Here is a 16,040-nt window from a genome sequence, read left to right as displayed (position 1 = left end):
CTCAGCCAGACTCATCCTCGACATCCCACGAACCAGCCACATCTCCGGACATCTGCGAGACCTTCACTGGCTCCCCGTCAACAAAAGAATCACCTTCCGCCTCCTCACCCACGCACACAAAGCCCTACACGACCAAGGCCCGAGCTACCTCAACAGCCGAGTCAACTTCTACGCTCCCAAACGCCACCTCCGATCAGCCAACCACGCCCTCGCCGCCGTCCCCCGCATCCGAAGAGCGACTACAGGAGGAAGGTCCTTCTCCCACCTGGCCGCCAAGACCTGGAACTCCCTCCCGACCGACCTGCGCCTGACCCAAGACCACCTCTCCTTCAGGAAGAAGCTGAAGACCTGGCTGTTCGAGCAGTAGCGGCTCCCCCCCCCCCCCAGCGCCTTGAGACCCCACGGGTATGTAGCGCGCTTTATAAGTGTCACTGATTGATTGATTGTGAGCAAAATAACGATGGAATAAACCCAGATCTGTGACTGGGGGTGAATGTTTTGCTATTGTGCAACATTCCGTCCATCATCTTGTTTGTTTTGCTGTTCACCCTATGTGGGAAGGGTATGCCCAGATTTGGGTCCCGTGCTCACTAAGCCACTGGAGTCAAGCTATCCTGGCTGAAGACGGCTAATAGCCAGAAACCGGTCCTAGGATGATTGATTCCAGTCCAGGGAAGACATGGCTTGGCAGTTCGATCAGGACTGTTCCCATGAGGCACAGGGTCAAGAATGACTTGCATATAGCCATGTCTGAACTGGGGTGGCTTGGTGAGCAAAATAACGATGGATTAAACCCAGATCTGTGCCTGGGGGTGAATGTTTTGCCATTGTGCAACATTCCGTCCATCATCTTGTGTGTTTTGCTATTCACCCTATGTGGGAAGGGTATGACCAGATGTGGGTCCCATCCTCACTAGGCCACTGGAATCAAGCTATACTGGCTGAAGACGACTGATAGCCAGAAACCAGTCCTAGGATGCTTGATTCCGGTCCAAGGAAGAGATGACTTGGCAGTTCGGTCTGGACTGTTCCCATGAGGCACATGGTCAAGACCGATTTGCATATGGCCATGTCTGAACTGGGGTGGCTTGGTGACCACAATAACATTGGATTAAACCCAGATCTGTGACTGGGAGGTGAATGTTTTGCCACTGTGCAACATTCCGCCCATCATCTTGTGTGTTTTGCTGTTTTCCTATGTGGGAAGGGTATGCCCAGACGTGCGTCTCGTGCTCACTAAATTACTGGAGTCAAGCTATCCTGGCTGAATACGGCTGATAGCCAGAAACCGGTCCTAGGATGGTTGATTCCGGTCCAGGGAAGACATGGCTTGGCAGTTCGGTCTGGACTGTTCCCATGATGCACAGGGTCAAGACTAATTTGCATATGGCCATGTCTGAACTGGGGTGGCTTTGTGAGCAAAATAACAATGGATTAAACACAGATCTGTGATTGGTGGTGAATGTTTTGCCATTGTGCAACATTCCGTCCATCATCTTGTGTGTTTTGCTATTCACCCTATGTGGGAAGGGTATGACCAGATGTGGGTCCCATCCTCACTAGGCCACTGGAATCAAGCTATACTGGCTGAAGACGACTGATAGCCAGAAACCAGTCCTAGGATGCTTGATTCCGGTCCAAGGAAGAGATGACTTGGCAGTTCGGTCTGGACTGTTCCCATGAGGCACATGGTCAAGACCGATTTGCATATGGCCATGTCTGAACTGGGGTGGCTTGGTGACCACAATAACATTGGATTAAACCCAGATCTGTGACTGGGAGGTGAATGTTTTGCCACTGTGCAACATTCCGCCCATCATCTTGTGTGTTTTGCTGTTTTTCTATGTGGGAAGGGTATGCCCAGACGTGCGTCTCGTGCTCACTAAATTACTGGAGTCAAGCTATCCTGGCTGAAGACAGCTGATAGCCAGAAACCGGTCCTAGGATGCTTGATTCCGGTCCAGGGAAGACATGGCTTGGCAGTTCGGTCCGGACTGTTCCCATGAGGCACAGGGTCAAGACTGATTTGCATATGGCTATGTCTGAACTGGGGTGGCTTGATGAGCAAAATAACGATGGATTAAACCCAGATCTGTAACTGGGGGTGAATGTTTTGCCATTGTGCAACATTCTGTCCATCATCTTGTGTGTTTTGCTGTTCACCCTATGTGGGAAGGGTATGCCCAGACGTGGGTCCCATGCTCAGTAAGCAACTGGAGTCAAGCGACCCTGGCTGAATAAGGTTGATAGCCTGAAACCAGTCCTAGGCTGCTTAATTTCGGTCCAGAGAAGACATGGCTTGGCAGTTCGGTCTGGACTGTACCCATGAGGCACAGGGTCAAGACTGATTTGCATATGGCCATGTCTGAACTGGGGTGGCTTGGTGAGCAAAATAAAGATGGATTAAACCCAGATCTGTGACTGGGGGTGAATGTTTTGCCATTGTGCAACATTCCGTCCATAATCTTGTGTGTTTTGCTGTTCCCCCTATGTGGGAAGAGTATGCCCCAGATGTGGGCCCTGAGCTCACTAAGCCAATGGGGTCAAGCTATCCTGGCTGAAGACGGCTGATAGCCAGAAACCGCTCCAAGGATTCTTGATTCCGGTCCAGGGAAGACATGGCTTGGCAGTTTGGTCTGGACTGTTCCCATGAGGCACAGGGTCAAGACTGATTTGCACTGGGGTGGCTTGATGAGCCAAAGATCGATGGATTAAACCCAGATCAGTGACTGGGGGAGAATGTTTTGCCATTGTGCAACATTCTGTCCATCATCTTGTGTGTTTTGCTGTTCACCCTATGTTGGATGGGTATGCCCAGACGTGGGTCCCGTGCTTACTAAGCCACTGGAGTCAAGCTATCCTGGCTGAAGACGGCTGATAGCCAGAAACCGGTCCTAGGATGCTTGATTCCGGTCCAGGGAAGACATGGCTTGGCAGTTCGGTCTGGACTGTTCCCATGAGGCACAGGGTGAAGACTGATTTGCATATGGCCATGTCTGAACTGGGATGGCTTGGTGAGCAAAATAATGATGGATTAAACCAATATCTGTGACTGGGGGTGAATGTTTTGCTATTGTGCAACATTCCGTCCATCATCTTGTGTGTTTTGCTGTTCACCCTATGTGGGAAGGGTATGCCCAGACGTGGGTCCCGTGCTCACTAAGCCACTGGAGTCAAGGTATCCTGGCTAAAGATGGATGATAGCCAGAAACCGGTCCTAGGATGCTTGATTCTGGTCCAGGGAAGACATGGCTTGGCAGTTCGGTCTGGATTGTTCCCATGAGTCACAGGGTCAAGACTGATTTGCATATTGCCATGTCTGAACAGGGGTGGCTTGGTGAGCAAAATAACAATGGATTAAACCCAGATCTGTGTCTGGTGGTGAATGTTTTGCCATTGTGCAACATTCCGTCCATCATCTTGTCTGTTTTGCTGTTCACCCTATGTGGGAAAGGGATGCCCAGACGTGGTTCCCGTGCTCACTAAACCACTGGAGTCAAGCTATCCTGGCTGAAGACGGCTGATAGTAAGAAACCGGTCCTAGGATCCTTGATTCCGGTCCAGGGAAGACATGGCTTCGTAGTTCGGTCTGGACTGTTGCCATGAGGCACAGGGTCACGACTGATTTGCATATGGCCATGTCTGAACTGGGGTGGCTTGGTGAGCAAAATAACGATGGATTAAACCCAGATCTGTGACTGGGGGTGAATGTTTTGCCATTGTGCAACATTCCGTCCATCATCTTGTGTGTTTTGCAGTTCACCCTATGTGGGAAGGGTATGCCCAGATGTGGGTCCCATGCTCACTAAGCCACTGGAGTCAAGCTACCCTGGCTGAATAAGGCTGATATCCAGAAACAAGTCCTAGACTGCTTAATTTCGGTCCAGGGAAGACATGGCTTGTCAGTTCGGTCTGGACTGTACCCATGAGGCACAGGGTCAAGACCGATTTGCATATGGCCATGTCTGAACTGGGGTGGCTTGGAGAGCAAAATAAAGATAGATTAAACCCAGATCTGTGACTGGGGGTGAATGTTTTGCCATTGTGCAACATTCCGTTCATAATCTTGTGTGTTTTGCTGTTCCCCCTATCTGGGAAGGGTATGCCCCAGATGTGGGTCCTGTGCTCACTAAGCCACTGGGGTCAAGCTATCCTGGCTGAAGACAGCTGATAGCCAGAAACCGGTCCTAGGATGCTTGATTCCGGTCCAGGGAAGACATGGCTTGGCAGTTAGGTCTGGACTGTTCCCATGAGGCACAGGGTCAAGACTGATTTGCATATGGCCATGTCTGAACTGGGGTGGCTTGGTGAGCAAAATAACGATGGATTAAACCCGGATCTGTGACTGGGGGTGAATGTTTTGCCATTGTGCAACATTCCGTCCATCATCTTGTGTGTTTTGCTGTTCACCCTATGTGAGAAGGGTATGCCCAGATGTGGGTCCTGTGCTTTCTAAGCCACTGGAGTCAAGCTATCCTGGCTGAAGACGGCTGATATCCAGAAACCGGTCCTAGGATGCTTGATTCCGGTCCAGGGAAGTAATGGCTTGGCAGTTCGGTCAGGACAGTTCCCATGAGGCACAGGGTCAAGACTGATTTGCATATGGCCATGTCTGAACTGGGGTGGCTTGGTGAGCAAAATAATGATGGATTAAACCAAGATCTGTGACTGGGGGTGAATGTTTTGCCATTGTGCAACATTCAGTCCGTCATCTTGTGTGTTTTACTTTTAGAAAGATTACATTTACTTACTTTAGCCATTTGGTGCCTGCTGCCTGTTTCTGAATACATGTCTGAGCTGGGTGGCAGCTGATCTTTGTGTATTTCCTTTAGACAGTCACACACAATGAGAACATTGGTGTAACTTGATGGGTCTTAAGAGGCCATCAACTTGCTGGATTTGGGAGCAGAGCTGAGTACTGCCTCATTTAGACCTGGACACAAAGGACTAAATACCCCCTTGTAGTGAGTCTGGAGCTAGAATAGAAAGAGTAGGTACTCTGTGCAATTTGAAGGCCTCTCTCAGAAGTCTCCCGCACTTCAAATGCATGACTGGGTATAAGCAATGGACAACTGACACAGCCAACTGAGTACACTTCTTGACTTGTGGCTACCCTGCCAGGAAGAAGAACTGCTGTGCTGCTGAAAGGATTTCCACTCTTCTGGGCTACTACTCTTTTGGACCCCTGCTCTGCTATGCTGCCCTCTTGTTTGGGAGTGAAAAGGACTGATTCTGAATTTCTACAAACCCAGGACCAAAATGACTACAAGGTCCTGCTGGCTTGACTACTGATTAAAGTATCGGGGACATAAAAGACTTCCAACTCACCTTGCTGCAGCACCTGATCTCTTCCAATCCAGTCCTGCACCCATGGAAAGGGTTATAAAGTGCAGGTCCAGGTAAAACCAATACATCATTGCCATTGCTTCGATCTGGCGCATCTCCATCGATGTCAACACATCACCACTGCCGCAAGGATCAAGGACAATGCATCACCAATACTGTGGCACATCATCTCCGTTCCCAATGCATCTCTGATTTTGCACAGCTCAGAGCCAATGCATCACATGCATCCTAAGGATTGAGGTGACTTCTCACCTCCTTTGCTCCTGGCATCATGCCCTTCACGGTGATGCAACCACAAACCAAGGTACTATTTCAGCTGGCCAAAGCTAGTCCCTGTGTCTGACCTGTGCCGCATTGCAGTCGTCCTCAACTTTTGGATTTACCCCAGTATAGTGCTACCAGGGGTCATATTATGGAAGTGGCCCAGGGGCACAACAGGTGTTTGCGCCTGCTTTGTGCACCCCCCAGGGCAGTTTAGTATTACAGAAGGGGTTGCAGACGCATGTATATCCCCTCCTGTAATACTGATAGCACTGATGCACGTAAAGTGTCAGCAGTATCTTCATAGGGTGATCCCTCATTTGCATGGGGGCATGGCCCCATGCAAATGAGGGAATGCCTTTGCCTTTGTGCTGGATTATAGATGCTGGTGCAGAGGCAAAGAAGCTGTCAGGAGGCGCACTGACAATGTTCCACCTAAAAGATGGCGTAGCATTAGTGCACCCCCTGATGGTAGCCCTCTGGAGGGGCAAAGGGGGCCCTATGAACCCCCAGACATCCCCTTGCAGGCAGTGGCAGTCACTCACTTCACCCACCTGCAAGGGTATCTCTAATCCCCTTTAAAAGTACAGGCAGGTTTCCACATGCACTGTGAAACGTGGAGTAGCCTTAAAGCAGCTGCTCTGTTTTTCACTTGAACGCATTGCCCTGTGGGCAGCGCATTCCATGTAATCAGGTGCACATACCCTGTTTGCGTCTGGTACACCCATTTTAAGGTGTACTGGTTGCAAAAAGGGAGAGTGTGCCCTTTGCATAATAGGGCCACACATAGCCACAGTTGTTTGTTCAGACTTTAAAACAAAATCATTTAATGTTATCATTACAAATTCATAACTTTGACTATGCCTATTGGATTTGTGTTGCGTTGGTCTTGTTTTGTTCATAAAATTTAATAAACTAGAATCTATTTTTCTAACCTGTGGTGGAGTCCTGTTGTGGTGTTTGCTCTGTGTTACTCTTTGAAGTATTGCACAAATACTTTACCCATTGCCTCCTAAGTTAAACCTGACAGCTCTATACCAAGCTACCAGCCGGTGAGTACAGGATAATTTAGGGTGAGTGGTGACTTACCTGAACTAGGATTGTGGTTCCTGCTTGGATAGGGTGCATACATCTGCCAACTAGAAACCCAATTTGTGACACTGGGGTCCACAACATCCAGTTATTATTTGGGCTTTCCAGATTCCAGTAATTAATAATTGCGGCTCCACAGAAGTCAACTGGTTATGAACCATTGGCATAGATTATTTGCTTGTTCATTATAAAAGTTTTTGACTAGACAGGAAACCTTACCTGTATTCATTGAGAACATACTTTTCACACACAAACACACACACATACATGCACAACACACACACATGTATTACACAGTAGGAACTCTGTAGTTATATTTAGGGTGACTAAAGATAGGAATTTTTCAGATTTTTGTCCATTAAAAACTTTGCACCTGTTTGAAAAATGTGTGCAAAACCTTGCAGATCTGCTGCCCCTCCTTCATTTTGGGGGGACCTTGGTCAAAGGTGTGCAAAGAAAAACAGGGTCCCAAAATGGGGGTGTAATCAAATACATTTTCCATAGTCTATTATATTTGGCATAGTGTGAAAACTGTCAGCTTGATTTTTATGAAATATTATATATTAGGAGTTGCTGATGATTCTGTGGGGGGTAGTGGAGTAAGTATTTTTTAAGTTATAAGGTTTTTCAAGTTAGGGAAATCTTGTAGCACAATGCTACTAAACTTAGCAAGGAAGCCCAAACAATAAACTAGACTGCATATGTAAAGTTTCAGATTTACTACATGAACAACCAACATACCCATTTTACTGTCACATTCTAATCGAAATCTATATGTAAATACATGACAAATATAATACATACTAATTTACATAGGTTTACTTTGCATGCTCTCTGGCTTACCAAATAAAACTGTCCCAACAAGCCAAACAAAAACAATCTTTCTTATGCACCCCTGTGCAACACAATGAATAATTGACCTAGCAGTGAGTCACACAAACCACTATTTGTAGGACATGATAATTGGCCACTGAGAAAAGAAAGTAATAATCTCAATTTGTATTACCAACAATGAATGCCTTTCATTCTCCTTGGCCTTCATGTGTAGCACAATCCCACTAAAAGTAGCAAAGAATCCCGAAGAACAAACTAGACTGCATATGTAAAGTTTCAGATTTACTACATGAACAAATGAAAGACCCATTTATTTTCAAATGCTAATGGGGACCTATAAACAAATACATAAATCGAATACCTCTTAATCTACATATGTTTTCATTGCATGCTCTCTGGCTAACAAATTAAATGGCACAGAACAAGTCAAACAAAAACCATCTTCCTTTTGTACTCCTGTCCAACAAAATTGAAAAGTTACCTAACAGTAAGCTACACAAACTACTATATCGAGGACATGATAATAGACCAATACAAAACGAAATCCTACTTTTTATAACAACAATGATTGTTTTTCATTCAATTTGGTCTTATAAATGTAAATCCAGTATTTGTAAAGCGCACAGCTACCCAGAGGCATCCCGGCGCTGGGGACCATTGGAAAGATTAAGCAAGCTAATGCCCAGAGTCACAAGGTGCTGGGCAGACCCCTGCCGCCGGACCCAGGGATTGAACCGTGATCTCCAGCGTCCGGTGTCAGTCGCCCTGGCCGCGGCGCCACACCTCTTTTCATGTAGCCCAATTCTACTAAAAGTAGCAAGGAAGCCCAAAACATAAACTAGACTGCATGTTTAAGCAAATATATAACAAATACAATAACAAAAAGTAAGAAATCCCATTACGTTTGATTGCCATCTTGTAGTTATAGTTAGTATTTCCAAAGATAGGAATTCCGTAGCTATTATCTCCCTAATACCTTTCTACCAATTTGACGAATCGCAACACATCTTTCCAGACCTGTAGCATTTTCTGCATTTTAAAATAATGTCAATTTTGTGCTGAATCATAGACGAGGTGGAAATATAAAAGGGGGACTCAGAAACACATTTTTCTGCCAATGCATAAACTATTGTTTTTAACACAGTGTGAAAATGGCTGAATGGATTTAAATGAAATTTAGCAAGATTATACGTTATAGTGCAGAGTTTGTGCTTTTAGGTTACTGCAGTTAAGTAGGGTAAGTATTTTATAAGTCATAAGGCATTTAAACTTAGTGATATCTTTAATAAAGTTATAATAGCTAGGGAGCAACTATTTACCCAAATCTTAAGCCCTAACACTGAACAAAGCCAACGTGTAGTAAAAACAATATGGTTGCCTTTTCATTCTCTAAAAATAACCATTACCCAATTATGTACTGGCTTGTCATTGCTATGTACCATGGTATACTGCAAAGATACTAAGGTATACCATGGCCCAAAACATAACTAAGGCTTAGCTGTATTATTGGATTGTGGCACCCCTACATCAGTCATGGTGTCACATGGGCAATGCAATACTTAAGTCAGGTTTGCAAAGGAATGTAAGCCACCATGCATGGCCCTGCTTTCATTGGAAAATCTAGAGAAACACAAGGCAGCACATTTAAATGTTTTTCATTACTCTACCATAATCACCATAATCGCCATAATCTAAAATGCTGCTAAATTTCACATATATCCAAATACCGTGCCACTGTAGCCCCTCTGTTATATGCAATACCACTCTTTGTCACTCCTTCATCTCCACTGTACGACTCCACTTTATGGTATTACACTGTACACAATGCCACTCAAGTCTACGTCACTCCACTGAACACCACTCCACTCTACTCTATTCCACTATTCACTACTCCACTCTGCAACACTCCACTGTATGCCTCTTCACAGTCTGCTACGCTACTGTACACCACTCCAGTGTATGCCACTCAACTCCATGTCTCTTCATTCTATGCTATTGGATTGGACACTATCCAATGTACGCCACAACACTGTGTGCTATTACACTGTACCCCAGGCCACTGTATGCCACTCCAGTCTAGACCACTTCATTATACACCACTGGAGTGTACACTATTCCACTATACACTATTACATTCTATGCCAACCCACTGTACAACACTCTGCATCAACCCACTCTGCTCTATGCTATTTCACGGTACACCACTCCACGCTAGTCCACTCTACACTGTTATACTGTAATCAACTCCACTCTACGCCTCTTCAGCTAGTCAATTCCACTGAATGCCACTCCTCTATATGCTACTACAGTATGTGCTTTCTACTGTATGCTACTCCACTCTACACTGCTCAAGTATATGCCACTCCACTCTATCGCACTGCATTCTGTGCTATTCCATAAGACACCTCTCCACTGTATGGTGTTACACTCTGTCCCATTCCAATGAAAGCAACTCCAATTTATACTACTTCACAATACGCCATTGCAGTGTACATTACTCACCTATGCACTTTTACACTTTACACCACTCCACTGTACCCTATCACGCTGTATGTCACTCCAGTCTACATTACTCCACTGTACACCACTCCACAGGACACTACTCCACCATACGCTATTCCACTTTACACCATTTTATTGTATGCTGCTCCACTATACTCTATTCCACTGAATGCCACTTGCACTCTACAACACTCCACGGTATGCTATTCCACTGTATGCAACTCCATTGTACGTGAATCCACTGTATGCCACTCTAGTGTATGCCATTCTACTATACGCCACTTCATTCTACACTATTCGTTTGGACCCCACTCCGATGGATGCCACACCACTGTATGGTACTACACTCTACCCCACACCACTGTACGCCAAACTAGTCTACACCACTCCATTATACGCCACTCCACTGTATGCTACTCCATATACACTGTACTCCACTCCACTGTACAACACTCCTCTCTATGCTATTTTGCTCTACACAATTACACTAAACATACCTCCACTCTTTACTGATCCACTCTACATTATTACACTGTATGCCACTGCAGTTTACCCACTTCAGTGGCCTCCACTCCAATGTATGCAACTCTGCTATATGCTACTCCAGTATATGCTGTTACACTCTATGCAATTCCACTGTTTGCTACTCCACTCTATGTTATTCCACTGTATGCTGCTCCACTATACCTAACTCCACTCAAAGCCTCTTCAGTGTATGCCACTTCACTGCAAGCCACTCCGCTATATGCTATTCCAGGATATGCTATTCCTCTCTATGCTATTCCTGTGTATACCACTCCACTCTATGCTAATCCACTCTACTCAACTCCACTATATGCTACTCCACTCTACAACAATACAGGGTATGTCACTCCACTCTATCCCACTCCATTCTACGCTATTCTGTTGGAGGCTACTCCATTGTATGCCACTCCACTATATACTGTTACACTTTACCCCATTTCAGTGTACGCCATTCCAGTCTACACCACTTCACTGTATGACATTGCACTGTACGCTACTCAACTATACAATATTACTCTTTATGCCACACCAATGTATGCCGCTCCAATCTATGCTACTCTAATCTATGTCATTCCACTTTATGCCTCTCCACTGCACACAAATCCACTCTACACCACTCTATATCTCCACTCTGCAAGACTCTACCACACTGCCACTGTACTAGACTCTACTCCACTCTCCCCATAGACTCCATTGTCCAAATTTGTCCTCAACTCTTTGCCTGTACACTCTATTGTACAACACTCTACTCCTCACTACAATTGTTTCCAAGACTGTACTACACAGCACTCCAATCTACTGTTTGAGATACCACCACAATTTATAACACTTTCCTCAAGTGTACACTATGCCATTCCACTCTACGCAAATCAACTTTACCCTAATCTGCTCTGTGTCCCTCTACACAATTCAACTCTATGCCACTCCACTCTTCTATACTGCACTGCACAATATTCCACTGTACGGTATTCCAGTTTATGCTACTCCACTTTACTGTAATCCACTCTACGCCACTATAGTCTATGCCGCTCCCCTCTATGCCACAAAAATCTATGCCACTTGACTCTAAGATGATCCATTATATGACACTCCCCTCCACTCTATATAACCCTACTCTATAAAAGTGTACCAAACTTAATGGAACCCTATGATCAACACCACTCTATCTTCATACGCCCCACTTTCTAACTCAACACAATCTAATGTACAACACCCTATTTCACTGCACAATACTTTTCTATATGACACAGCACTCCATTCTATCATACGAGATCCTTCTTCAATTTGTGACAGTTTACTATGTATGCTAATCCAGTGCACTTCACTCCATGCCACTCTACTCTACCACACACCAATACTCTCTATTGTACTTTACTCCATACTATGTTACACCAATCCATTCAACACTGCTCTACTCTACAAGACTTTCCCTCACTATACACCACTACACAATCCACTCTATGCAGCTCCACTGTTTCCACACACTATTGTAATCTAAGTAGCTCCACTCTACAACACTCTACTACACTATATGCCACTCTTAAAAAAACTTAAATGATACCTTTAGCCCTTCACCATCACTGTACAACACTGTACTATACTGCATGACACTGTACAACACACTACTCCACTCTACTATACGATACTCAAGTCCACTGTACAACACAGTATTCAAGTCTATGTAAGCCACTGCACTCTACTTTACTCCACTCCACTCTAAAATATTACTCCACTCTACTCCACTACTCCACTGTACGGCACTCCATTCTGTTCAGCTTAATGTAATTATACTCTATAACACTGTATGCCAATCCACGGTACCATACTATACAATAGTGTACTCTACTGGACACCCCTCCACTCTTCAAAAATCAACTAGACTGTATATTACTCTATATATAATCAACAAGAGAGAAAGGGCTTGTAAGGCCACTCGTGTGCCCCTTATGAGCAGTAATTATAAATCAACAGAAGAGTGACCAAAAAAACTTTGAAGGGATAGTAATTGGCTTCCACCAAGCTGAAGGAAGAATATCGGACGGAGAGCAGTCGGACAGACAAGATTACATGCAGAGTGCCACAAGAAGAACCCTCTAGCACCCACAAGACAGTTGGTTGCCATTTGTCTTCATTGGGTTCTATATTGAAAGTAGTGCTTGAAAAGTTAAAAGAAGTATGGACTACTCCCCGAACCAGTTTATTAGGGGTTAGTTCTAACCTCATTAAAAGTCTTAGTGAAAGTAGAGCGGACGAGAAAGTGGTTAAGTTAGTTTGAACCACCCAGTCCCAAACAAAAAACAAATATAGGTTGACATGTTTCTGCTACAAAGAGCCTATACTCAGCTCAGCGTTCATCAGGACCATATACATCTACAACAAGTGAGTGAAGCACACTAAGGCCTCACCACCACTTGAAGTAGAAAGATTATCAAAAAAGAAGATTACGACCTTATGTGTAATCAAGACACTGGAACTTTCTAGTGTTTTCTCCTCTTACGAGTGAGAGATTTATGTCTGTAAAGGAAGAGAAACAGAACAAAACCAAAAAATATATATATATATTAAAAATATATTAAAAAGGCACTCAGTTTCAAAGTTTCGTGGTATTTACAAAAAATATGAAAACCGTATTCTATAAAGGTACAAACACCATCACCCACTGAATGTGCATTAAATGGAAATAACAACATAGTGTCTGATAGCTCTCATTGTATAACTTGTTTAGTAAATATAGAATTTTGTATTTATTTTATACTAAAACTCAATGTGGCCTTCATAAGTTTTTTATGAAAATTATAAGCAAGGAGCCAGCTATAGTTTTTCTGCGAATTAGACAGAAAGATAGAGACTTTATAAACGCAGTCAACTCTCAGGAGAAAGGTGCGTAATGGAAAGGAAAATTCAATCCATACTCTCATACGCATGTCCAACAATTTAAAAAACAGTCCAGCAGTCATAGTTTATCGACCTGCCAAGTATTCATGCATATTGAGCATGTTAAAAAGATTTTAAGTATGTACACCTTCACCATATTGGAGATACTGGGAATGGAAAAGATTAGTTTGGTCAATTTACTCACATGTCTGATGATTTCACAGCACCGCATGGGCTCGCGGCTGGGGGAAATCTTCACGCTCGGGCACCTAAGGGAGTAATTAAGCCTTAGTGTTACAAGGCTAGTGGTGCTCAGGGTTTCAATTGCGAGCGGGATAGTTTGTTTTTTCGCCGGCAATGAGGGCACATAAAACGCCGACGCCCTCATAGGGCTTTCGTTTTTGAAAAGGCGCACAGATACTGCAAGCATGCCGGTTCTACATACGGGTATTAAAATTGCATGCATGCCGCTTGTGAGCAGGTGCCGTTTAGTGCTTACCTGGCTCCCGGCGACTTCCCGCTTCTGAACCTGCTTGTTGGCCAGAACTGCGGCCCGAAAACACTGAGCCGCCATCGGCAAACAGTTTTAAGCTTGTTCGTAAGGAGGGAGTGCCGATCACGTGATAGCCAGTGACGTAAGTTGGGCTGTCTTGGTTTTCTTAAAGGGGCAGTGTCCATAGATAGCATCATGAAGAACACTATATTTTCGTCCCTATTAATGTACAAAAAAGTAGACGCTTTCTGACCTTAATAAACTGCTGCCTTATTAAAAAATCAGACCGCAAACAAACAATGGAAGAAGAAGGCACTTGGCCCATAGTCAAGAAAAACGGGCATTATTATTTGATCTTATTTGGTCTTTATTATTGTGTTGAAATATCAATCAGAGAACGATCGATAAGCCCTGCTAGCTAATATGTCAAATGGCCTTAGTCCATTGTAACAAATTAAGGGCAAAGAAACAAACAAACAAAATAGTCAAAAGGACCAATAAGGAAACAGCTAAACAGATATGCCTAGGGAATTAGCGTCGCATTACTGAGCCCCAAGGTATGGCATCGTTCAGGCCAGTTAGGTGTGTGTAAAGACGGTATATCCATCTTTGTTCCCGTTCAAACAAGGTGTTTTCATTTGTTGAGTTGAGCTGTTCTACAACTGTCCATCTTAGATCATTTGGACAGTGGCCAAGTTCAAGAAAATGTGCAGTTAGTTTTGTAGTAGTCCTACAGCACTTCACGTTGCTGCGGTGTTCACCGATGCGCAATTTTATTTTTCTCGTGGTCATCCCCACATACCGGAGACCACAAGCACTTGCCACCAGGTAAATAACATGGGATGAGTTGCAATTGGTATGGCCTCTTAACTGCCAGAGTTTACCTTCCTCAAGATGGAGTGTTTTTGTTGCTGAGGTCAGGTGGCACACACTACATACTCCACAAGGGTAATGGCCAGTAACTCTAGGTAGACCCCATGTAGTGAGTACACTGTTGTCCGGTGTCGGTTCAGTGTTCCTAGGACATGTGTGAACCAGTGCATCTTGCAGACTTCTTTCACGTTTGTAGGAAAAATTAGGTTTCTTCCATTTCCGGCCATTGCTCATCAAAATGCGCCAGTGTTTACCCACACACCTGCTTACTGCATTCAAGATGTTGCTGTATGTTGTCACGCATGTTAGGGGTGTCTCATCTTCTCTGTCTTTGTTATAATCCTCCAGGAGGGCTTCGCGGTTTTGGTTCTTCGCCCTATTGCAAATTTTTTTCAAGATGCCTTTGGGGTAACCTCTTGCTGCTAATTTATTCGTTAGGTCATCTGCTTGTGCATTGAAATCGTCTAAGTTGCTTCAGTTTCTATGAATCCTTAGATATTGACCAAACTGCAGATTTTCACGCAATGGGCGAGGATGGAAGCTCGAAACGTGAAGTTGTTTTTGCTGGTAGGTTTCTAGTAAGTTTTTGTGATTAGACGATCTCCCACTTTGGTTTTTGTCACATCCAGAAAGACAATTGAGTTGGGATGGTACTGGTGGGTAAATTTCAAATGGGGATCACAGTTATTGACCCAATCGCAAAAGCCCAAGAGGCTCTCCTCGGAGCCCTGCCAGATTAAAAGCACATCATCAATGTACCTCAGCCACAGGATAACATTGAGATTTTAGGGATTGGTGCGGGCTAAAATGTGAGTTTTTTCAAAATTATGAACGTACAATCTGGCAATGCTTGGGGCAAAAGTGCAGCCCATTGAAGTACCCGTCTTTTGCAGGTAAATGGTGTCTTCATACTGGAAAAAATTGCGCTTCAGGGCTAGAGTGGCACACTCGATAACAAAGGTGCGGGAAGTGGTATAATACCACGTGGAGTTCTCTAAGACATCCGTCAGAACTTTCAAAGTTGCATCCTGCGGGATGCAGGTATATAAACTTTCAATGTCTAGAGAGACAAGGAAGCATGGTTCATTGGGCATTTTGACATTGAGAAGTAAGGATGAAAGACTCTTGGTATCCTTGACATATGTGCTAGTCGACTGGATTAGTGGTTTGAAGAAGAAATCACAGTACTTGGATAATGGCTCCAGTAACGAGCCAATACCCGAAACGATCGGTCTCCCCG

The sequence above is a fragment of the Lissotriton vulgaris genome, chromosome 12 (genome assembly GCF_964263255.1).
Source record: "Lissotriton vulgaris chromosome 12, aLisVul1.2, whole genome shotgun sequence".
Classification (NCBI taxonomy): domain Eukaryota; kingdom Metazoa; phylum Chordata; class Amphibia; order Caudata; family Salamandridae; genus Lissotriton; species Lissotriton vulgaris.
Note: the sequence above shows the minus strand (reverse complement) of the source record.